This window comes from Hyperolius riggenbachi, chromosome 2 (genome assembly GCF_040937935.1).
Source record: "Hyperolius riggenbachi isolate aHypRig1 chromosome 2, aHypRig1.pri, whole genome shotgun sequence".
Classification (NCBI taxonomy): Eukaryota; Metazoa; Chordata; class Amphibia; order Anura; family Hyperoliidae; genus Hyperolius; species Hyperolius riggenbachi.
Window position 1 is genome coordinate 123,661,977 of NC_090647.1, and position 25,558 is coordinate 123,687,534.

The window sequence follows — 25,558 nt, forward strand, 5'->3', positions numbered from 1 at the left end:
TCAACATTCACAAATATACATTTCTGACATTCAAAAACAAAACAAAAACAAATCAGTGACCAATATAGCCACCTTTCTTTGCAAGGACATTCAAAAGCCTGCCATCCATGGATTCTGTCAGTGTTTTGATCTGTTCACCATCAACATTGCGTGCAGCAGCAACCACAGCTTCCCAGACACTGTTCAGAGAGGTGTACTGTTTTCCCTCCTTGTAAATCTCACATTTTATGATGGACCACAGGTTCAGATCAGGTGAACAAGGAGGCCATGTCATTAGTTTTTCTTCTTTTATACCCTTTCTTGCCAGCCACGCTGTGGAGTACTTGGACGCGTGTGATGGAGCATTGTCCTGCATGAAAATCCTGTTTTTCTTGAAGGATGCAGACTTCTTCCTGTACCACTGCTTGAAGAAGGTGTCTTCCAGAAACTGGCAGTAGGACTGGGAGTTGAGCTTGACTCCATCCTCAACCCGAAAAGGCCCCACAAGCTCATCTTTGATGATACCAGCCCAAACCAGTACTCCACCTCCACTTTGCTGGCGTCTGAGTCGGACTGGAGCTCTCTGCCCTTTACCAATCCAGCCACGGGCCCATCCATCTGGCTCATCAAGACTCACGCTCATTTCATCAGTCCATAAAACCTTAGAAAAATCAGTCTTGAGATATTTCTTGGCCCAGTCTTGACGTTTCAGCTTGTGTGTCTTGTTCAGTGGTGGTCGTCTTTCAGCCTTTCTTACCTTGGCCATATCTCTGAGTATTGCACACCTTGTGCTTTTGGGCACTCCAGTGATGTTGCAGCTCTGAAATATGGCCAAACTGGTGGCAAGTGGCATCTTGGCAGCTGCACGCTTGACTTTTCTCAGTTCATGGGCAGTTATTTTGCGCCTTGGTTTTTCCACACGCTTCTTGCGACCCTGTTGACTATTTTGAATGAAACGTTTGATTATTCGATGATCACACTTCAGAAGCTTTGCAATTTTAAGAGTGCTGCATCCCTTTGCAAGATATCTCACTATTTTTGACTTTTCTGAGCCTGTCTAGTCCTTATTTTGACCCATCTTGCCAAAGGAAAGGAAGTTACCTAATAATTATGCACACCTGATATAGGGTGTTGATGTCATTAGACCACACCCCTTCTCATTACAGAGATGCACATCACCTAATATGCTTAATTGGTAGTAGGCTTTCGAGCCTATACAGCTTAGAGTAAGACAACATGCATAAAGAGGATGATGTGGTCAAAATACTCATTTGCCTAATAATTCTGCACTCCCTGTATTTTCAGTTGTTTCACACTTTTTGGTTATGTACTATACTTCCACATGTGTTAATTCATAGTTTGGATGCCTTCAGTGTGAATCTACAATGTTCACAGTCATGAAAATAAAGAAAACTCTTTAAATGAGAAGGTGTGTCCAAACTTTTGGTCTGTACTGTATGTATACATACATATGTACAGTATTTTACATTTTACAATTTTTTTGATATAGTGATGTAACATTTTAAAATGTGTTCGGATCCATTGGTGCTGGCTTTTATGGACACTATTAAAACTTGTGCTAAAAAATAAAGAAAATCCTAGCACACTATATAGACCTCCCTCCATTCAATGTGATATGGCAAATACTGTACTTTTTTTTCCTTTAATTTGTAATGTAAGACTGTGTTTTCAGAGAAATAGTTGTGATTGAAGTTGGGTGTATTCAAGTGTTTTGCTTCCTGTGTGTGTCAGGCAGGTCAGGGCTGTGGAACAGACTATAAAACAACAACCACCTATCTTTACTCTCTTATTCTCTTTTATCTTTTCTCTTCTTCTGTTGTGGGCGGATTATTAGTGGATACAGGCAAGACCTCGGTGCTGATAGACGTACCTGGAATGTTACTATTCTCGATTGTGAATAAGAAGCTTTAAGCTGGCAAGGCCAGCGCTCTCTCACTTTTGTGAGTCTTGGAATTTGTCACAGATTTATTCAAAATGATTTTGTCACTGTAATCACCAATTTTGTACCGATACTGTATTTACTCTGTAGTACATATATTGTTGTATACCATTGTCTGTATTATTTTGTACCCCATGTTTGTTTCTTACTTTGTACAGTGCCAATTAATATATTGGCGCTTTATAAACCATTAATAATAATAAGCAAATGTATTGAGGTATATTCTGTGACTGTATGTTTGGCAAGACCTTGTGTCCCACTCTTATGGCAAGTCTGTGGATGTTACAGTCCCCTTTACATATGCTCAATGGAGGACATGCACAGCCAGGACCCCTTCAGGGCAGTACAGGAGGTACTGTAGTATGGGGCCCCCAAGACAGTCCATCACTCCTGCAGCATGAGCTGGGTGCTGAAACGCCATTGATGCCAGCTGCAGTATGTTCCATCTCCCTCTGCCGTGTGACAGGAAGACACACAGCAATGCAGGGGGGAGGACTACAATGCATTGTGGTTCCTCCCTATCATGTTGTGGCCTCGACTTCTTGTGAGTCTATGATGTCAGGAGGAGGAGGCCTGCTACACCAAGAAGTCCCACTCCCCACACCTGCTGGCCACTACAATACACCTATCACTACCTACCAGCTACTACAAGCTACCTATCAGATTGTGATTTGACATGTGGAGGCACAGGGAGTAAGGGGAGGGGCCAAGTAGGTTAGTCCTTCCGGTCGCTTACAGGTCGCATGTAAACATACTCACTGTGGCCATCTTGTGTCCAAATAGTAAACTACACCCTAATGCATTTTACACATACAAATAAATTGTTTTACATAATAAATTAACTCATTACCTCCCACACTCCCCAATTATTATTTTTTTTGTAATTTAAAAAAAAATATATATATATATATACAATAAAAAAAAAAACCATAAATATACCCTAGGGACTGAACTTTTTAAATATTTATGTCAAGAGGGTATAACACTGTAACTTTATAAACTACGGGCTTGTAATTAGGGATGGACGCAAAACTGAAAAAAATGCACCTTTATTTCCAAATAAAATATTGGGGCCAAACATTGTGATAGGGACATAATTTAAACGGTTTTATAATCCGGAATAATGGGCAAATAAATTTCATGGGTTTTAATTACAGTAGCATGCATTATTTAAAAACTATAATGGCCGAAAACTGAAAATAATAATTTTTTCCCACATTTTTTCCTATTTTCCCCATTAAAACACATTTAGAATAAAATAATTCTTGGCATAATGTCCCACCTAAAGAAAGCCTAATTGGTAGCGGAAAAAACAAGATATAGTTCATTTCATTGCGATAAGTAATAATAAAGTTATAGACGAATGAATGGACGGAGCGCTGAAAGGTGAAAATTGCTCTGGTGGTCAGGGGGTAAAACCCCTCAGTGATGAAGTGGTTAAAAAATGTATCCCTAAAGTCCTATACACATCTAAATTTTAGTTACCCAAAATAATACAGTGGGATGCGAAAGTTTGGGCAACATTGTTAATGGTCGTGATTTTCCTTTATAAATTGTTGGTTGTTACGATAAAAAATGTAAGTTAAATATATCATATAGGAGACACATAAAGTGATATTTGAGAAGTGAAATGAAGTTTATTCGAATTTACAGAAGGTGCACAATAATTGTTTAAATAAAATTAGTCAGGTGCATAAATTTGGGCACTGTTGTCATTTTATTGATTCCAAAACATTTAGAACTAATTATTGGAACTCTAATTGGCTTGGTAAGCTCAGTGACCCCTGACCCACATATTCAGGTGAATCCAGCTAAAAGTATTAGAGACACAGGATCAGGACAACAGTCAGGCAACTGATATTACTTTAAAAGGAAAAATCCATATTGTTCTCAGTTTAGGTTCCCTTTAAAGAGAATCTGTACTCTAATATTCTTACAATAAAAAGCATACCATTCTATTCCTTATGTTCTCCTGTGCCCCTCTGTGCTGTTTCTGCCACTCCCTGCTGCAATCCTGGTTTGTAATTAACAGTTTTAGGCAGTGTTTACAAACAAAAGACTGGCTTCTAACCAGAGTATCATAGGCTGAGAACTAGCTTACTGTGTGACTCATGCAGAGCTTGGAGGGTGTGTGTAAAGCTTCTGCCAATGACAAGCAGTGCTGCACATTCCACACATTCCAGCCTCAGCCCGACAGACACCACAGAGGAAAGGAGATACGATTTATTACAGAGACAGTGCAAGTAGGAAAGGCTGCAGTAAGACAGACCACATTAGAACAGGCATAGGAACTTATAGGATAGAAAAAATAAGGCTCAAAATTTTGTTACAGAGTCTCTTTAAGGGGGGTCAGCTGTAAGTTTTCCTCCTCTTTTAATTTTCTCTGAAGAGTAGCAACATGGGGGTCTCAAAACAACTCTCAAATGACCTAAAGACAAAACTTGTTCACCATCATGGTTTAGGGGAAGAATACAGAAAGCTGCCTCAGAGATTTCAGCTGTCTGTTTCCACAGTTAGGAACATATTGAGGAAATAGAAGACCACATGCTCAGTTCAAGTTAAGGCTCAAAGTGGCAGACCAAGAAAAATCTCGGATAGACAGAAGTGACGAATGGTGAGAACAATCAGAGTCAACACACAGACCAGCACCAAAGACCTACATCATCATCTTGCTGCAGATGGAGTCACTGTGCATCGTTCAACCATTCGGCACACCTTACACAAGGAGACGCTGTATGCGAGAGTGATGCAGAAGAAGCCTACAACACAAACAGAGCCGCTTAATGTATGCTAAAGCACATTTGGACAAGCCAGCTTCATTTTGGAATAAGATGCTGTGGACTGATAAGTTATTTGGGCATAAGAAGGGGCGTTATGCATGGAGGAAAAAGAACACAGCATTCCAAGAAAAACACCTGCTACCTACAGTAAAATATGGTGGTGGGGCTGTGTGGCCAGTGCAGGGACTGGGAATCTTGTCAAAGTTGATGGACACATAGATTCCACTCAGTATCAGCAGATTCTGGAGCAGGCGCGGAGCAACTGGGGTCGGGGTAGGACAAGTGCCCCGGGGCGCCTGGTCCCCAAGGGCGCCCAGCTGAGCTCCGGAGTTTTTTTTTTTTTGCGGGGGGAGCAGGAGCAGCGCAGAGAAGAGGGAGAGCTGTGCGGACGGTGGGGAAGGGGGGGCCATCTCCCCCCTCCTTCCCTCACCTTAGGTGCTTTCCCTCCCTCGCTGTCCCCTCCAATGTCCGGGTGGCTGGCACTGGCAGCGGCGGGCAGAACTCACCTCCGTCTCGCTCCAGCGCCGGCCGGAAGTTCGGGTGCGCAGCCGCTGCTCTGGTCTGGACCAGACCAGAGTAGCGGCAGATCCAGCCGGCGCTGCGAGAGACTGAGGTAAGTTCCTCCCGCCGCTGCCAGCCACCCGGACATTGGAGGGGACAGCGAGGGAGGGAGAGCAGCTCTTCCTCTTCTTTGCGCTGCTCCCCTCCTGCTGGGGAGGGGGACACATGACCTGGCTACCTACTCTGGGCACATATACCCCTGGCTACCTACTCTGGGCACATATACTCCTGGCTACCTACTCTGGGCACATATACCCCTGCCTACATATATTGGGCACATATACCCCTAACTACATATACTGGGCATATACCCCTGGCTACCTACTCTGGGCACATATACCCCTGGCTACCTACTCTGGGCACATATACCCCTGGCTACCTACTCTGGGCACATATACCCCTGCCTACATATATTGGGCACATATACCCCTAACTACATATACTGGGCATATACCCCTGGCTACCTACTCTGGGCACATATACCCCTGGCTACCTACTCTGGGCACATATACCCCTGGCTACCTACTCTGGGCACATATACCCCTGGCTACCTACTCTGGGCACATATACCCCTGCCTACATATACTGGGCACATATACCCCTAACTACATATACTGGGCATATACCCCTGGCTACCTACTCTGGGCACATATACCCCTGGCTACCTACTCTGGGCACATATACCCCTGGCTACCTACTCTGGGCACATATACCCCTGCCTACATATATAGGGCACATATACCCCTAACTACATATACTGGGCATATACCCCTGGCTACCTACTCTGGGCACATATACACCTGCCTACATATATTGGGCACATATACCCCTAACTACATATACTGGGCATATACTCCTGGCTACCTACTCTGGGCACATATATCCCTGGCTACCTACTCTGGGCACATATACCCCTGCCTACATATACTGGGCACATATACCCCTAACTACATATACTGGGCACATATACCCCTGGCTACATATACTGGGCATATATACCCCTGGCTACATATACTGGGCACATATACCCCTGGCTACATATACTGGGCACATATACCCCTGGCTACATATACTGGGCACATATTATACCCCTGGCTACATATACTGGGCACATTTAACCCTGACTACATATACTGGGCACATATACCCCTGGCTATATATACTGGGCACATATACCCCTGACTATATATACCGGGCACATATACCCCTGGCTACATATACTGGGCACATATACCTCTGGCTACATATACTGGGGACACATACCCCTGCCTACATATACTGGGCACATATACCCCTGGCTACCTGTTCTGTGGACATCTCTACCCCTGGCTACCTGTTCTGGGGACATCTATACTGCTGGCCACCTATTCTGGGGACACCTATAGACCTGGGGCTACCTATTTTTGGGGAAGCACTGCTGTCAGATTGAGTGTATTTTGGGGAACTGCTGCCAGGTGAGAGGTGTCTACCATATTAAGGGGGCATTCTGCCTATTTATGTGAAATGCTGTCTATTTATGTGCCTCATGACTGCTGAATTTGTCTTGTTGGGGGCTTCATGGTTACTGAATTTGTCTTGTTGGGGTCCTCATGATTTGTTGGGGGCCTCAAGATCGCTGAATTTGTCTTGTTAGGGGCCTCATGATTGCTGAATTTGTCTTGTTAGGGGCCTCATGATTGCTGAATTTGTCTTGCTGGGGGCCTCAGGATTGCTAAATTTGTCTTGTTGGGAGCCTCATGATTGCTGAGTTGGTCATGTTGGGGGCCTCATGTTTGCTCATGATTGCGGAATTTGTCTTGATCGGGGGGGCTCATGATTGCTGAATTTGTCTTGGAACATGCTGGAAGGTACATACTGAGGGAGGGTGGGTGAGTGTGAGCCTGCTAACCTCCATGTACATTTGAAGGGGCGTGACCAAATGTGGAGCACCCATAACCACGCCCACATTTGGTCACGACCCTTCACCTTAGGGGGCGCATTAATAGTCTTTGTCCCCGGGCGCTGAAAACCCTAGCTACGCCTCTGTTCTGGAGACCAATGTCCAGGACTCAGTGACAAAGCTGAAGCTGCGTTGGGGCTGAATCTTTCAACAAGACAATGACCCTAAACGCTGCTCCAAATCCACTAAGTCATTCATGCAGAGGAACAAGTACAACATTCTGGAATGGCCATCTCAGTCCCCAGAACTGAATATAATTGAAAATCTGTGGTGTGAGTTAAAGAGAAATTAGAGTCTGTAATTTCTGCAAAAGCAGGATCTACTAATTATTGATTTCACTTCTTTTTTGTGGTGCCCAAATTTATGCGCCTGCCTAATTTTGTTTAAAACAATTATTGCGCACTTTCTGTTAATCTAATAAACTTAATTTCACTTCTCAAATATCACTGTGTGTGTCTCCTATATGATATATTTAACTGATTTTTTTATCGCAACAACCAACGATTTATACAGGAAAATCATGATCAACAAGGTTGCCCAAACTTCCGCATCCCCTAGTATATCATGAACATTTCAGGTGAATGTTTTTTTTTTTATGCAATAGTAAACCAGACATGTAGCTCAATTCCCTGCAAATAAGGCAGTTCTATTCAGTGGAAGATGAGCAGGAACATAAGGAATAGTTGACACTGACCTCCATTCGCAATGAGTTACCGCATTCGGTGACCAAATGTCGGAAAGTTACTGATTATGTTTACAGTCACAATGAATTCTGCCTGAATTTACTGTTTGTAGAAAAAGTGTGGTAAAAAAGTGGTGTAAGTGCAGTAATATGTTGGTAAAGAATTGTTATTTAAAACAAAGTTTAACTTACATGGGGCTTCTACCAGCCCCCTGCAGCCGCCCTGTGCCCGCGCCGGGACAAATCAATCCTCCGGTCCCCTGCAGCAAGCCAGTTTCGTTTCCGGCAACTGGCCATTCGGTTTTCACTGTACCTGTGCGGCCCTGTCCGCTCGCATTCTCGATCACAATCCCATCGCCGGGAGCATCCTGAGCATGTGCAGTACAAGATTTTCTCTTTCTGCGCATGCAAAGGGCGGTTCCGGCAACAGGAGCGTAATCGAGGATGCAATGGCTACCGACTGGCCAGTCGCCGGAAACGAAACGGCTCGCTGTGGAGGACCGGAGTGTAGGTTTGTCCAGGCGCAGGACGTCTGCAGGAGGTTGGTAAAAGTCCCAGGTAAGTTAAACTTTTTTTTCAATCACTTAAAGGGAAGGTCCGAGCAAATTTAAAAAAAAAAATCTACTTACCCAGGGCTTCCTCCAGCGCCTGGCAGCCAGCCTGTGCCCCCACCGTAGCTCCACTTTCAGCTGGTGGCCCGGGGTCCCCTCCGGTGCAGATGCCGACCTCGCCAGGTCGGCATCTACTGCACCTGTGCGAGAGCCATTCTCGGCGCAAAACTCTGCAGACCACATGAGCATGACCGCAAGCAGCTCTCGCATAGGCGCAGTAAATGCTGACCTGGCAAGGTCAGCATCTGCACCGCAGGGGACCCCGGGCCACCGGCTGAAAGCAGAGCTGTGGCGAGGGCACAGGATGGCTGCCAGGGGCTGGAGGAAGCCGCGGGTAAGTAGATTTATTTCTTTATATCCAGCTTGCATCTTTCCTTTAAGGTTCCCTTTAAATTCTGGAATTTTTTTTTAATTCATAATGAAAAAAAGAGTGCATTGTCTTATCGCTAATTAGCGACTTTGGCGCTAGTCTGCTTTAGGGGACACAGCAGGGAACCTCAAAGAAATTCAGCTAGGTTTCCAATAGATTGTAGTAAACTACGCCCACACTATTTGGCCATTCACAATGTTTTGCACTGTAAGAGGATGCTGTGATTCTGCTCCCTATGAGGTTTCCTGCTGGGTCCCATTAGAGTAGCACCGCAATTTTTTTATATCACCTGTAAGTACCTGGCACTACTTTACACTTCACCTTCAATTGCATGTAGTCAAGAGCCCTTCGAGATGTGTTTGCTGGACTTGTGGATTTTTTCCACAGAAAACAATATTTTACAAACTGCATTTTTAATGATGTTTGAAGTACACAAAAGGCTAGAGGTTTTTGAAGCGATTGTAGGCATGTTTAGAGAGGTTTTCTAAACATGCCTAGTGTTTTTGGAGTGTTTTTTTTGTGTAGCAGATTTCATATATTGTTATAGCACAGCTGTTACTGAACAGCTTCTGAAACAAAAACGCCTGGAAAACCGCTCTGAAATAGCGTTTTTCAGAGTGGTTTCCACTTTCCTAAACTTTAACATTGAGGCAGAAACACCTCAGAAATCTACAAAATGCTGCAGCCCCTGAGTTTGCGTTTCTGGAAAAAAACGAACCACTCTGGTGTGCACCAGCCCATTGAACTACATTAGCCAAGCGGTTTTCAAACAGCTAGCGTTTTTAAAAACGCTGCAGAACCGCTCTGGTGTGCACCAACTGATTAAAGTTTCAGGACGTAGATTTCAAGTGCTAATTAGCCCCCTTTTGTGTTCTAGGACGTAGAATCTACGTCCTGCATTAATTCCCGCTGTCTGCCACCGCCGCATGTGCACAGTCACATGAATGGTCAAGTGAATGATTGTTGCCGTTAGCTAGCAACAATCATTACAAAAGTTAGAAGAAAAAAAAGTTGTAAAGTTGCTGGATAGTGTAATAGAGTGGCTGGATAGTGTAATGGTTAAGAGCTCTGCCTCTGACACAGAAGACCTGGGTTCGAATCTCGGCTCTACCTGTTCAGCAAGCCAGCACCTATTCAGTAGGAGACCTTAGGCAAGACTCCCTAACACTGCTACTGCCTATAGAGCCCTAGTGGCCGTAGCTCTGGCGCTTTGAGTCCGCCAGGAGAAAAGCGCGATATAAATGTTCTGTGTTTGTTGTTTGTTTGTAGAAGTAAAAAAAAATAAAATTAAAGTGACATGGGCCCAATAAAATAAAAAGTATTTTTTTTTTATTCCCCATCAATTTGTAACCCAAACCTAACCTATTAACCCCTACAATACCTAAACCTGTTTATAAACATTTAATGACTGTTGCCAATAGCGATCGGATGCAATCGTTAGGGCGAAAGTTTCAGACCCCAATACTCTACAGATGTAACGCTGTGCCATTGCCTAGTGATGCATCTGTACAGCTCTATGCCCCCTGAACTGTCGCCCTAGCAAATGCATTCGATCGCCACAGACTGGGGATAACGGTCCACCACATGCTCAGCTAGAAGTAAAATGTGGCATATAAGGTATTATTTTAATCGGGAAGGGCCAAATAATTTATTTCTAAATGTTTTATAACTGTGAGACGTGTGGTGTGAAAATTAGGAAGGGTGAAAAATGAAAAAAATGTTTGTTTTCTGCATTTACGCCTAATTTTTCCCCATAAATGGACTATCAAACAAAATAGTTTTGGGAAAAAAAATATTACCCAAAGAATTGTACTGGCCTAGATTGTACTGAAAAAAAACAAGACATGTATCACTAAGATGGCATAGGTAATTAAAAAGTTACTGCTGTATCAGAACGACACAGCTAAAGTGTCAAAAATGTCAGGAACTTTAAAGAAAATCTGTAATGAAAAACTCCCCTGGGGGGTACTCACCTCGGGTGGGGGAAGCCTCCAGATCCTATTGAGGCTTCCCCAGTCCTCCTCGGTCCCAATGTGGCGAAGAAAATCCTCCCGGAGCGGTGGCGATGTAAATATGTACCTTTTGGCTCCAGCGCAGGCGCAGTATCCGCTCTTCCCACGGAGATAGGCGAAAATAGCCAATCTCCGTCGGTCCGCTCTACTGCGCAGACGCAAGTCTCCTGCGCATTAGAGCAGACCCGACGGAGATCGGCTATTTTCGCCTATCTCTGTCAGAAGAGCCGCAACAGCGCCCCCGCTGGAGCCCCGAAATGGTAAATATTGCACAGGCTGTCGGATTTGTCGCCTGTGTGTTCCAGGGGCTGCAGCGAGACCGCCGTGGGACACGGGAGGACGGGGGAAGCCTCGATACGGTCCAGAGGCTTCCCCCTACTGAGATGAGTACCCCCCAGGGGAACTTTTTTTCAGTACAGGTTTTCTTTAAGGTGTAAAAACCATAGAACAAGAACAAGTTAACAACTTTTTTTCACTATTGCCACCATGTTACTGCGCTATTTTACCAATCTTTACTCGCACTCACATATTTTGTGTTGTCTGTAATTTTGCTTACAAATCTCTTTGCCGCACATGGTATTGTGAACAGAGGCTATTGTGGGACACCTGTTCACTATCAGAAATTAAGTTTTTGCGAGATAAACATATATAGAAGCTGAAGGCATATATTACCATACTTTCCAATTTTTTGAGATAAAAAGAGGGACAATTAATTAGTTACACACACCATAAAGATTCTTTAGGAAAAATGTTGCTTTATAATTCAAACCACACTGAGCCTTTCTATCCTGGTTAATTGTCCTTCATAGTAAGTTTTGAAAATAAGAAATATATCAGTACAATAAATATGATGTACAATAAAGGATCAGTAAATTAGACCTAAAAGGACACATAAGGAAGAAAGAGGGACAGGGTTCCCAAAGAGGAACTGTCCCTACAAAAGTTGTTAAATAATAAAAAATAGTTGGGAAATATGCATACTACAAAGGTGACTGAACAGCTGTGCTATGTACCAAAGCTAAATGAAGTTATATATCACAAGAAACGACCACTATTCATTACTCTTGTAACTAAATCCGGTGAGTTGGAGCAACACCCTCACTTTGGTGTTCTGCTGCTTTGCGAGCTGCTACTAGCACTGGCAGGCACGCACAAGACGTCCCGGAAGTTGTGATAACAGAGTTAACGATAGCGAGAATAAACAGCTATAGGGGATTCTCCCAGCATCTATAGCAGGGACTCCACACTACATACATAGAGAAGCTATGGCTATCGCCAGCCTTATGAGAGAAATATGGGAAGGAACATCACAGATCAGCAATGGCTTTTATACAGCGTCATTGCACTGTCTACCCTGGTCCTGACTAAGCCAGCCACTAGTAAACAAAGAAGAACGCTTCCTCTTCCGGTCACGAGGTGACGCATAGGCCAGGTGGGCGGGGCTTGGAGCCTGGGATTCCTTCTGGTTAGAGCTTGTGTGTGTATATCCAGAGATCTGCGGTATCTGCTGAAGCGGGTCCCCGGCACCTGCCTACCCCTGACTTGCCGGTGAGTCAGTGAATCCGCTCTGTATATCACTTCTGTGTACAACGTGCTGGGCCACCTGCACCAGGGAGAAATGGTTAGCATAGGCTGTGATGTATGTACTAGGCAGGAGAGGTTAGGGTGAGTTATTAGGCAGAAGAGGTAAGGGCTAGATATCAGCCAGGAAGGGTTAGGATAGAACACTAGGTAGAGGAAGTAAGGGATAGGCATCAACTAGCTACCACAAGATTACAGTGAGGTACTTGGTAGGGGCAGTTAGGGTTAGATATCAGCTAGTTAAGATTAGGGTGAGGAACTAGACAGATAAGGTTATGGATAGCTATCAGCTAGGTAAAGTTATGGTGTAAGTACTAGTCATAGGAGGTTAGGGATAGATAATGCTATGATGTAAAGCTACGTATGCACTGAAAGATTATGGGAATCAGCTGATGAAGAATCGTTCCACAATCTATCAATTTTAAGATATTCAAGTGAACGTGCAACAAGCACAGTAGACTTTGTGGCCCATCATTTGATAACTGTTCATAGCTCTGCACACACTGCCATATGAATGATTATCTGCCGATGTGATCTGTCGTGATCTTGGTTCAAAACACAAGAATCATCATGAATCTTTTGTTTCACCCGCTTGATTCTTTATTAACTGCCAGATATGTCATTCAGCATTCAATTTGGGCGATTTTTACCCCCCATGTGTACTACAGAGTAAGGTTAGGATGGGGTACTAGGCATAGGAGGTTAGGGATAGAAATCGGCTAGCTATGTAGATTAGGGTGAGGCACTAGGTAGGGGAGGTTAGGGCTAGATAGGTATAGTTAGGTTGATGTACAAGGCAGAGGAGATGAGGGATAGATATTAGCTAGGTAAAGTGAGTGTGATGCATTGGGAAGGTTGGGGTTAGGCTAGCTCAGGCATGGGCAAACTTGGCCCTTGAGCTGTTGAGGAACTACAAGTCCCACAATGCATTGCAGGAGTCTGACAGCCACAGTCATGACTCATAAAGGCAAATGCATTGTGGGATTTGTAGTTCCTTAACAGCTGGAGGGCCAAGTTTGCCCATACCTGGGCTGGCTCGACACTAGCAACATTGGAGGTGATGCTGTATTGTTGTTGCCACACATTGGACCCCAATTTTTGCACAGCATTATTACCATGCAGCACTTTTGGGACAGCATCCGTAGAATGTTAAACCTATTGAACATCAAAGGTGTGCACACTGCCCTTAAATCTCTGACCTCCTCTGCCTAGTACTTACAGGGAACCCGAAGGAGAGGGATATGGAGGCTGCCCTATTTATTTCCTTTTAAACAATACCAGTTTCCTGGCATCCTGGTGATCTATTTGACAGTAGTATTTAAATCACAAACCTGAAACAAGCATGCAGCTAATCCAGTCAGATTTGACCAATATGTCAAACACCTGATCTGCTACATGCTTGTGACGGGTCTATGGCTAAAAGTATTAGAGACAGAGGATCAGCAGGACAGCCAGGCAACTGGCATTGCTTAAAAGGAAATACATATGGCAGCTTCCATATAGCTCTTGCTTCATTGAGGCTTGTAAAATTGGCCAATCAAAATTGAAGGTGTGTAACTAGTCATAGTTAGTCAATCACTGAACAGTTTTACCACCTCCACGTAGTATGAGGGTCAACAGAGTTTGAATATTGTAAACCCACAAACTACATTGAGTTGAAAAAATTGTTCAGTGATTTGCCAATCATAATTGAAAGTGTGTGCCAGGCTTAGAGACACCGAAGTGTCAGAAAAATTATCTTTTTATTTAAAAAATGTGTTTAACATGCTAGCCCTACCTAAACCGCCAAATCCCCGCCGCTGAAATCTAACTTAATCCCCCCTCTCTCTCCCCCGCAAAATTCATGACTTTCTTGGTCGTGGATTTTGCTGCTATAGGAGGCAGAGCTATGAGCCACAGCTCTGCCTCCATTCCCGTCTATCAGAGGCGGATCTCCTCCTCTCCCCCGCCCTTCTTAGTGAAGGAAGACTGAGAGGGGCGGGGGAGAGGCAGCGATCTGGGCTGATAGACGCACTGAGAGGCAGAGCTGCGACTCATAGCTCTGCCTCTCACGGAAGCGCTCCCCGGATTGCCCCCCGGGGAGTTAGGGGGATTTAGTGAGATTACATCGGCAGGGATACGGTGGTTTAGGTAGGGCTAGCATATTAAACACATTTTTTTTAAATAAAAAGATGATTTTCTTGAGACTTCAGAGTCTCTTTAAGGTACTAGATGGGGAGGGGAGGGATAGGCCAGGCACAAGATTAGGACTGGGCATCTGCAAGAGCATGGTTTCTCAACATTATGTACCCCTTCATGAAGGATGATGCTTGATGAGTACTCCCTATTTTAGAGAACATCTCAGGTACCCCTTGACACAGGTATTTGATAGGAGTACCTAATATGGCATACATTTGAAATCGGCGCCGGTAGACTTGGGCGCAGGATACAGCCGGTATATGGCTGATCCTGCTGCTGCACAAGTCTCGGCCGTGTTAATTACTATTCCATCTCCAGACCGCCATGGATAGTGGGGGAATGATATAATTCTGCTTCCAGCGGTTGCTGAAGGCCGAATTATTGTGTTTTAAAAGCAACTTCATCTCAGTCTTCTGACGGCGCCGACGTTACTCACTGAGCGCCTCTATAGCTGTAATTCCTATTACAGTCTATGGTGGCGCCGGCTGCGCCCCAAATCTTCCTGTGCTGAAAAGCACTGCTCCGCCCAATATGTGTGTATACATGCTTTAGATAATAATTTTAAAAAAAAATTGCTTATTTATACAAAATCCTTTTTTAAATCCTGAAACAAAAAAAAAAATAGGAATCTGAATGTTGACAAGCTGGTCCCCAAGCTGATTTACATAGACAGCTCCCCTTTTAACTTTAACTGTACTAGAAAACAGAAAGGAACATTAGACAATTTCTTAATAGGGCTAGTACATTTACCTATGTTTCTTATCACGTCACATAATGCTTCAGATATGCTTGAGGCCTGTTTTGCACTATGCCGGTACGGTGATCGCACAGAGACTTGTTGCACAGCTATACCTGAGTACAGTGTACTGTTCAATGGCGAAAGATGCCAGGCTGTACACAGTAACACAGCTTCCTGCAGGGGCCTAGACCTCCAGTGTGTCGGACCTCTAACATCATGAAACACCTGCTAATTTACTAATCTTTTAGCAACTTTCACTGGGTTTCAGTATGACCCAGGCAGGAGTTTTTTTTTTTTTTTTTTTTTAACTTTCTTTTTTTTGTTTGTTTTGTTTTCATCACATAATAGCAAAGCATTGTTAAAAGAAAATGCAGTTCATGTTATTTGAATAAATGATGATATCCTTGCTGTAGATGCTTGGAGACTTATAGAAATGACTTGCGTTATAAGTCTAGCCACTTATTTTTTTTTCTTTTTAGCCATGGACAGTTTGATTAAATCTGCTGGACATCTACTGTGCCAAATTATCCAATCGATTGTTTTTTTTTTATTCATTTTGGACTGGGAGGGGGCACGGTACAGGATCGGTGGGAGATCACTGACCTCATAGCGTTGCACTGCTCTGGGCAGTACAAGATTTGTGCTTCAAATGATGCATAATAGATTTTTGCTGAAATCTATCAAAATTAAAGTGAACCCGAGGTGAAAATAAACTGATGAGATAAGCAATTGTATTCTCTCTCTATCTCTCCATTACTAGATATACAATGGTTTTATGTTGTTTATAACCATTTTCTGAAGTTTTATAGTCTCTGCTCAATGGCAGTCTAATAAGAGTCCCAGAATGAAAATACATGAACTATTGACCTTATTTATCTATCCCCTACCCTCAGAAGTTTTCTTCTGCAGGAAATTGCTGTTATGGCTGTAATTCCTGGTCAGTTAGGGTTGCACTATAATCCAACAAGGATCCCTCAAGAGAGAAACACTTGCATGCCTGACTGTTAACTCTTTCAGGCAGGAAAAGGAAAAAAAGACACGCCTTTATTAACTTGTTTGACACTGTACATACACACGTTTATCTCCTCATGTCACTCTGGGTACAATTTTAAGTTGGTGATGTAAGAATCTGTCACTACCCAATGCAATCTTGGCATCTCAGGCTGTATTTAACACCTATGTTCTTGTATAGTGAAGATCGTAAAACTTGATGAATGGGTGTGAGAGCTAGAAGGGTGATGTAAAGAGGATGATACTTTAGTGGCCCCGAGTACAGAAGGTATAGAACAAGGGACAGCTCGTGTGATCCTGCAAGCGTGGATGAAATTGTTTTACAAGAGCTCTATTAAAGGATGCAAAGGCCAGAAAAATTGCGCTCAGACTATAGGCAACAGAAACAATAAATGTTCATAGGTTATCAAAGATTCAACCAGTTCATAGTTAAAACATTATTATCTGCACTAGAACAAAAGTCCCAGGTTCATGGACAAATTAGATTAAGGAGATGACTCCACCCTCCTGCTATTAAAGGTTACCCGAGGCTTAATCTAGTGCCCCCCCCCCCCCAAAAAAAAACCAGGTACGTTGCTGGGGTTCTGATCCACTCAAGCGTGCCTTCTGCCACCCAGGCTGCACGTCTCCTCAATCGCACCCCCGTGGCCGGGAGCATTCTGTTCATGCGCAGTTCATAAAGACTTAGTGCTCGTTTCCATGCAGCACGGAGCTCTGTGGTTCTGCGCGTCGCTCCCAGCGAGGGGGTGGGCTTGCGATCTCATTCATTATACTGAATGGGGTTGTGGGCTGAAGCTCCCTGAAATGCAGGCAACCATGCGCTGAGATTCGGTAGTGAATCGCAGCGCATAAATGGAAACGTCAGACGGTGCAGTCTACGCACTCCTTGATGTTCCATAAGTGTGCCTGAAAGCACGCTATATAGAAACAAGCCCTCAAACTGCACAGCATGCTTCCAGCCATGGGGGTGCGATCACAAAGGCGTGGGCAAATGTGGGCTGTCCTCGCTTGTCAAATCATAGTGAGGATAGCAAAAAATTATTGAAATGGCAGTCATACAGTTGCAGCCATTTGCGGCACCAGCAGTGAAAACTTTTAAGAATACAGATCGCTCTAGATTTTTTTTGCCAAATGTTAATGCAGTTTGCTCTGTTACTGCATTTACTCTTATTTTTAGTAATCCATACTGTGTTCTGATATGACCCAGGTGAGGGTTGCTAACATTTGACACCTAGCAGTGCATTCAATATTTTTAAGAGGATCAAATCCATGTTTGTTGGATCACTGATGCTCTACACTACTCTTCAGTCCTTGTGAATCGGGGCCAGTTCTTTACCTGGTGATGCTGTGCTCCTCTTTTCTACAGACATTTTGGGATGAAGGCACCGCAGCAGTCATCAGTGCCATTTCTCAGGCTAGAACAGGGGAAGAAGAAAGTTTTATGCTCTATTTGGCAAACCAATCATACATGTACTGAGTTTGTAGTTAGGATTTTTGTAACTGTGCCCAGCGTTTGGTTTTAGCTGAATGTAATGAACCATGGAACATGTTTACTTTGATAGATCAGGCGTGATGAGATTAGTTGGCAGTGCTTACAATGTTGTTTACTTTTTACTCATTGCATTCGTCAGGTGCTTGTGTTTACACATCATTGTACTGCCTAATTATAGTTTTATTCTAAAACTTTGTAAAACCACTACATTATCAGGTGCTGCTTTATAAGCAGAATTGCCTTTCTCCTGTTATACTTTGCTGCTGTTTAACCCATTCGCGTTCCGTCGTTTTCACGTGAGAAATGTTCACCTCCCATTCATTAGCCTTTATCACAATGCACTGATCTATATCTTGTTTTTTCCGCCACCAATTAGGCTTTCTTTGGGGGGTACATTTTGCTAACAGCCACTTTACTGTAAATGCATTTTAACAGGAAGAATAAGAAAAAAATGGAAAAATTCATTATTTCTCAGTTTTCAGCCATTATAGTTTTAAAATAATACATGCCTTCATAATTAAAACTCACGTATTGTATTTGCCCATATGTCCTGGTTATTACACCGTTAAAATTATGTCCCTATCACAATGTATGGCGACAATATTTTATTTGGAAATAAAGGTGCATTTTTTCCATTTTGCATCTATCACTATTTACAAGTTTAAAATAAAAAAAATATAGAAATATTTCATCTTTACATTGATATTTAAAAAGTTTAGACCCTTAGGTAAATATTTACATTTTTTTTTTTTTTATTGTAATGGTTTTTTTTTTTTTTTTTATAGTAAACATTTTATTTGGGTAGTTTTGGGAGGGTGGGAGGTAAACAATAGATTTATAATGTAAATGTGTGTTAATTTTTTTTTTCTTTTTCTTACAGGTGTAGTATTACTTTTTGGCCACAAGATGGCGGCCATGAGTTTTACATGACGTCACTCTAAGCGTAGCACACGCTTAGAGTGACGCATCGGGAAGGGAACAGCCAGAAAAAGCACAGCTTCCGAGAGAAGCTGTCGCTTCTTCAGCGGGGGAGAGGAATCAGTGATCGGGCACCATAGCCCGATACATTGATTCCGTGGCTACCGAATCCGCGGCCGAGAGTGCACGTGCACGCGTGCGATCGGCCGCGGTAGAAACTACGTCCAGGAACCAAAATAGGTTAAAGGGAACCCGAGGTGAGAGGCATATGGTGGCTGCCATATTTTTTTCCCAGTAAACCATGCCAGTTGCCTGCAGCCCTGTTGATCTTCTGGCATAAGTAGTGCCTGAGTCCAAACCCTAGAATAAGCATATGTTAAACAATTAAAACCTGAGTCAGCTGAGACAGAGTACCTGATCAGTGATGGTCTTCCGAGTAGCTACGAGTTTGTAACTACTCAGAATTGAAATGGTAATCAAGTTTGATTACACCAGGAGTGACCATGGGAGACCCATAAGTCCGCGGGATCCTCTGCATTTGATTCGTGTCACAGGCGAAGTAGAGTTGGCTGCGTTCCATGATCACTACCACGCTTCCTCCTTCCAGCATAGTGAGTTGTGGAACGTGGCAAACACTTCACCCGCTGATGCGGCTCGATTGATGAGATCCGACAGGACGGATCTCCGCACCGCCGATTCCCTGCTCGCTCCCCGCGAGGGGACAATGGCAGGGAATCGAGCGGAAGATAAGCGGGGACGAGCGGGCACGAGCGGGGAATCGAATGTGGCGAGCGGGCACGCGGAAGAGGCGATCCGGCGGCTAATCGAGCCGCCGGATCGCTGCAACGTCTCATAGTGTAGACGGGGCTTTAGACACAGGATCAGGTCTGCCAGGAAACTGGTATTGTTTTAAAAGGGGGGAAAAAAGGCAGCCTCCTTATCACTCACACCTCTGGTTCCCTTTAAAGTGGACCTGAACTCAGAACTCCTCTCTGCTCTAACAGATACACAACAGCATAATAACCTTTAAACAAAAACATTTGTTACAGCTGATACACATCCTAAAATAAATCTGCACAGTTTCTACTTCCTGATTCATGGAAGCAGACATATTGTTTACAGCCTGTGCTTTCTAATGGGCTTAACTGCCATAGGCAGTCATGTGACATGGGGGAGATCAAATTACAACTTGTGATTAGACACAAATGAGGAGGCATAACACAGGCTAAACTCTCTAAATACATACAGGATGAGAGGCGCATTATCTGTGGCTACAAGCACTAAAAGGCACTGCTATTTGGCCTGAGGAAGTTGGTATGCACCCACGAAACGCGTTGCCAGTGCAATAAAATTCTATTAATACGTGAATTTGTCTTCATTGAGGTAAGCCACCTCACTTTTTTTTTCATTATTTGTTTTTAGCGCATTTTATCTTCTCTGGGCGCCTCTTTCCCCTTTATCACATACAGGATGCATTTCCCTATGTTTTCCATCTGTCCTGTGCAAGAGTTCAGGTCCACTTTAAAAAGGAGCTACAGGGTGTTGTTTTTTTTTTTTTTTTGTTTGGTGGGGTTAAAAACAACATGTGAATAGAGCAGCTGGGCTGTAGAAGGAAGTACTTGACTTAAAAGAAAACTGTACTTGGGAAAGATCGACCTATTGAGCCCCAGAGGCAAGTTCTGAGCGTGGTAAAAGTACAAATTTGGAAAGCTAGGAGGCAAAATTGTACAGCAGTTATGTAGATTTCACAGTACAACCCCTGTATAGTGCACCACACCACTTGGACTAGTTCATCTCCTCATAGGGTATTTTTAGTACTGGTATTTTCTTTATTCTTCACAAAATAGTCCCTGGAAGGGATCTATACAAAGATACAGGCAATGCTGAACTAAAATCAGTTTGTCTTAGTAAATATCAGCTGCACAATTCCCAGTTTTAGATAATGTAGTAAAAAACCGAAATGTCTGAAAGTTGCGTAGATACTTCAGTGAAGTGACTTTTCCCTGTTCTTGTTATTAGTTCTCTGCTTCTATAACGACAGTATTTTTGTGTCATTTGTGGAGCTGCTGTGAAGGTCGCAGTACAAATGAAGCTTGGTTCTTATTGTTTGACCGGCGGCAGCTGCCAAGTTGTGCTGTATTGTTGTATTATGCTGGACTATATAAATGTGCTGACTGTGCTTGCCCTAACGAGTCACGCTAGATGGCCTCGTTTTTGTAATCTAAGCATAAAACATATACTGTATACTCTGCCTTTTCCAGATCTGTGCTTATCAAGATAAATCTACTTTGTGGTCTTATTACATATACAGATTTTCTGAAATAATGAAGCTAACCCTACCACGCTAAAGTAAAGGCTGTCCATAGCTGTGGAGTTGGGTTGCAGCCTGTCTGTCATCTAAGGGCTGGTTCATGTAGATGCTTTGCGGGCGTCAAACGCATCGTTTTAAAAGTTATGTTTTTAGGGTTTGAGCACTGCCCCATGCAAGTGAATGGGAGCATTTAGTACAAGCTTTTGCAGGCTTTCATGAAAGCCTGTCAGTAGATCCCAGCATCTCGTATCAAAAGCAACGTGCAGCTTCTAGACGTTGTTTGCTGTTGCGTTTGAATGCCAACGAAGGCCAACAAAAGCCCGTAAAATCCCAGCCCTTTCCCTTGACTTCTTGCAAATTCCCCGAAAATGCGATGGACTGAAAGCCATTAAAGGCCTTCAAAAGACATTAAAAGCTTAGCTGTTCAACGCTGATATTTTTTAAATGAAAAAAAAAAGACGGCGATTTGAAAGAGACGCTGAGCAGAAGCTCAAAAAAAGCCCATGTGAACCAGCCCTAATGCGTTGTGGAGCCAGCTGAGGTGAATACTGTTGGTTCCTGCCACACATCACTATATTTAATTCTTTTGAGGCAGTTGGCATTACAGTAGTAAAACAGTATGGTATATTTTAGCTACGCTACACCCAGCGAGAATGCAGGTTCCACCTGTACTGACTCACCTTATCCTGCACGCTGCTGTAACCAGGATTATCCTGTGACTTGTGTTTCTTACAACCACATCCATAGCTCTTTGCAGCCTTGTAAAAAAAAAATGAAATGCCACACAAGCTAAATTATTATTTTGCAGCACGCTGTGGCGTTTATTATGGAGCAATGAATGCTTTCTTTAGACTTGGATGAAGTTATCCCTTTCCCTGTCATTATCCACCAGTTGTTAGCATAGTTGTTGACAGCTCGATGTGAATCTGAGGTAAAAACGTCATTCCCGTTACGGAATTCATGGCTCAGTGGCAGAGATAATCACCTGTCAGAGATCACCAGCATCCTTGAGTGCTTTAGTGCAGGCTAATGTAGAAAGATGCCCTGTAATAGTCATATGCCGTATATTTGATCACCAATGGTAAAATGCATTCTCATATTTAATGCTAGTAGACTTGTACACTGAGAGCATTGGTCCTCAAACTAAGGCCCACGTGCCGAATGCGGCCCTCTGAGGCATTTTCACTGGCCCCCACTCTCAAAATCTATTACTTATAGATGTGGTGCATGACATCTTTAAATATTGCCAGCCTGCATATAGAATAGCAGTGCTGGCACCACCCATTCCCACAGCAAGTGCAGATAGTATGCCCTGCAAGGCAGCAAGTGCAGATAGTATGCCCTGCAAGGCAGCAAGTGCAGATAGTATGCCCTAGTGATGAGCGAAAATGCCAATATTGCGCTGCATTAATTTTCATGGAAATAATGTTGAATTCAATTTTTGAGTGAAAATTCCAGCGAAAAATTTACTTTTTGCGCGTTTTGTAAATTTTCACAACAAAAATATGAAATTTTTTTTGTGTTTTTGCCGTAAAAATTTTAACTTTTTTTTTCAGTAAAAATATCTAGTAATGTTTCACACATAAGAGGATGAGAGAAAACACTGCATTCTACTAAAAGAGAAATCCACAGTGACAATTGCTGCACACTATACCACAGCATGCCACAGACTGAGAGGAGCAAAAAATGAACTGTAAACTTCCCCTCCCCCCCCCCCCCCCCCCAAATGTCCACGAACTGCTAACTCACTGCACCCCCACCCCATCCCATCCCATGTCCCTCATTCCCCCTGCTTTGGCAATGCCTTTATTGAAGCTTGGTCATGCCAATAAAGCTATATTTGATTTGATGTTCTCTACATCATTTCATGTATACTCCGGCCCCCCCAGCAGTATGAAGTATGTTGACCCGGCCCTTGACTGAAAAAGTTTGGGGACCCCTGACTTAGAGGATGAGTAAAGTCAGGATATCTGGTTCTTCTGAATTGTACATTGCTGAGTCATCCATAGGGGACAGAACACTATCCTTAGGACTGGTTCACACCGGAGGTGATTGCGAAGTGCTTGCCAGCCCCTGCAGACCGGCAGAACACCAGTGTAGTTTCACCCTATGAAGTTGTTCCCACGGAAAATCAGACATTTTTCAGAGCGTTTCAGCTTGAATGAATGTACAAAAAACGCACATTCCTTCAAAAATCGCATTGCATAATAGCAATTGCTTAGTAACTGTGTTTTGTGGTGTGGACTTCACCAGGTTCACAATTCAGGGCCCAAGTGCTGCACAAGCACGTTGCTAGGGCACAGCCAACTGTCGCATACAGTTGCTATAGGGGGCTGTAGTATCTCTCATAGTGCCTGGGCCACTTCACCCTGGGTGCATTCTGTTTTGTTTTTGAAAGGGCTTGCTATTTTCCAAACGCAAGTACAGTAAAGTTACAATTGGAATAGTGGGAATGCAATCATACTGAATGTGGTTCGTTTTTCTTTTTTGTTTGGTGGTTTTTTGCATTTGTAGTTCTGTGTTTCTCTTGTGTTTCGATTTGTATTAGCGTTTATATTTGCGTTTTGCAATTTTTGGAGTAAAAGAGCCCCCCATATGCCCAACACTAGAGACGCTACAAAGAAAGTTCTGATTGTGAAGGTGGAAGTGTCGGGAGTGTGCAGCGCATCGGCGGGACAGGTAAGTTAAAGAGGATCTCCAGTGAAAATAATGTAATTTTAAAAAGTGCTTAATTTTTACAATACAGTAGAATCCCTTTTATAATAAACTCAGAGGGACAAGGAAAAGTAGAAGTTTACTATATCAGAATTGATCATACATTGATTATTTATACAGACACATTTGCTGGGACCCGAGGACTAAGTTTACTATATCCAGAGATTTACTATATCAGATTAGGTTTACTATAACAAGATTTTACTGTAATTATTTAGGGCTGGTGCACACCGACCAGCTTTTTTGCCGTTTTTTGGTTATGCTAGGGTAATGTATTTCAATGGGGGTGTGCACACCAGAGCGGGAGGCGTTTTGCAGAAACGCATACTCCCGGGCTGAGGCATTTTTTGGATTGCGGAGGCGTTTCTGCCTCCAATGTTAAGTATAGGAAAAACGCAAAACACTCTGAAAAACGGCAGATCAGAGCGGTTTGCCAGGCGGTTTTGTTACAGAAGCTGTTCAGTAACAGCTTTACTGTAACAATATATGAAATATGGTACACTGAAATCCACAGCAGCAATTAGCAAAACACCTCATAAAAATAAAAAAAAGCGGTTCAAAATCTGCTAGCATTTTGCGGATCTGCTAGCGGGTTTTGGTGCGCCCCAGGCCTTAGTCAGTGTTTGCCCATTGTAAAATCTTTCCTCTCCCTGATTTACATTCTGACATTTATCACATGGTGACACTTTTACTGCTGGCAGGTGATGCCAGTGGAAGGAGATGCTGCTTTTTGGCAGTTGGAAACCGCTGTTATTTCCCACAATGCAACAAGGTTCCCACAGGGTAATGTCAGCACCATGGTCCTCACAGTTTCCTGAGGGAGGGGTTTCACCACAATATCAGCCATTCAGAGTCCCCTGATGATCCCTTTGTGAAAAGGAAAAGATTTCTCATGGGAAAGGGATTATCAGCTACTGAATGGGATAAAGTTCAATTCTTGGTTACAGTTTCTCTTTAACTCTTTCTGCCCTGGCTCTCCTCTCACACACTCACAGGTGCAATTTCACTTCTTGTGGAACTGCGCTCGCTCATCCCTATTGAAAAGTACTCACACTGGTTGGGTGAGACTGCTGGTTAATTGAGTTCCGGATAACCAGGACTCTACTGTAGTCACCAAAATTAGTAGGGCTGAAACCCAGAACCTTGCTCAGGGTTTATCAGAATCCGGGAGCTAGTTATTTAAACCTCATACTCCCACTAGGTTCAGAACTTATTTCTTTTGGTGACGGTTTGAATGCTGTACAAACGCATGGTAAGCCTCTAGGCTTGTGATGCGCTCTGTTGCTATGCAGAAGGGAGTAGGGAACATGGGTAAACAATGACCTCGGATATAAAACAATCATCTTTTGAATCTGTTTACCCCTATGCAAGTTCTGGCTATATAGATTGAAAAACTGTCTAATGTAATATTTTTCTGTATCTGAGAACTATCTTCCTCTTTTTGTGTTTGTCTGAGTTGTGGAGGCAGCATGTGGGATGATGACCTTTTAAGATTGGTATATGGTAGAGAGCCTTGCAAATACAGGGGATGGAGCTGATGACTTTTATTGTGATTTTAGTATGAGCATTCCTTTCTCCTGCAGAGCGTCCTATCTCTGGCAGCATTCCTCCCTACCTGCTACACCAGCCCACCCTGCCTTTTTTTGGTTTTTTTTTTTGTGTCTTGAAATCTTGAGGCCTGCATGCACCAACGTCAATAGCAACTCCTTGAAGCTCTAA

General features: G+C 43.3%; 1 protein-coding gene across 4 annotated transcripts in view; it reads left to right on the forward strand.

The window, feature by feature from the left end:
- The window catches only part of TMEM106C (transmembrane protein 106C), a 112,992-nt gene that overhangs the window by 61,210 nt on the left and 26,224 nt on the right, over positions 1–25,558 (forward strand). For 2 of the 4 annotated variants that reach the window (XM_068267326.1, XM_068267327.1), the window contains exon 1: positions 12,303–12,442. The exons of the other annotated variants lie outside the window; for them this stretch is intronic. The gene's annotated coding sequence lies outside the window, so the exon portion shown is untranslated. Of the gene's footprint in view, positions 1–12,302; positions 12,443–25,558 lie in introns of those variants that run through there. 4 annotated transcript variants of the gene reach the window in all.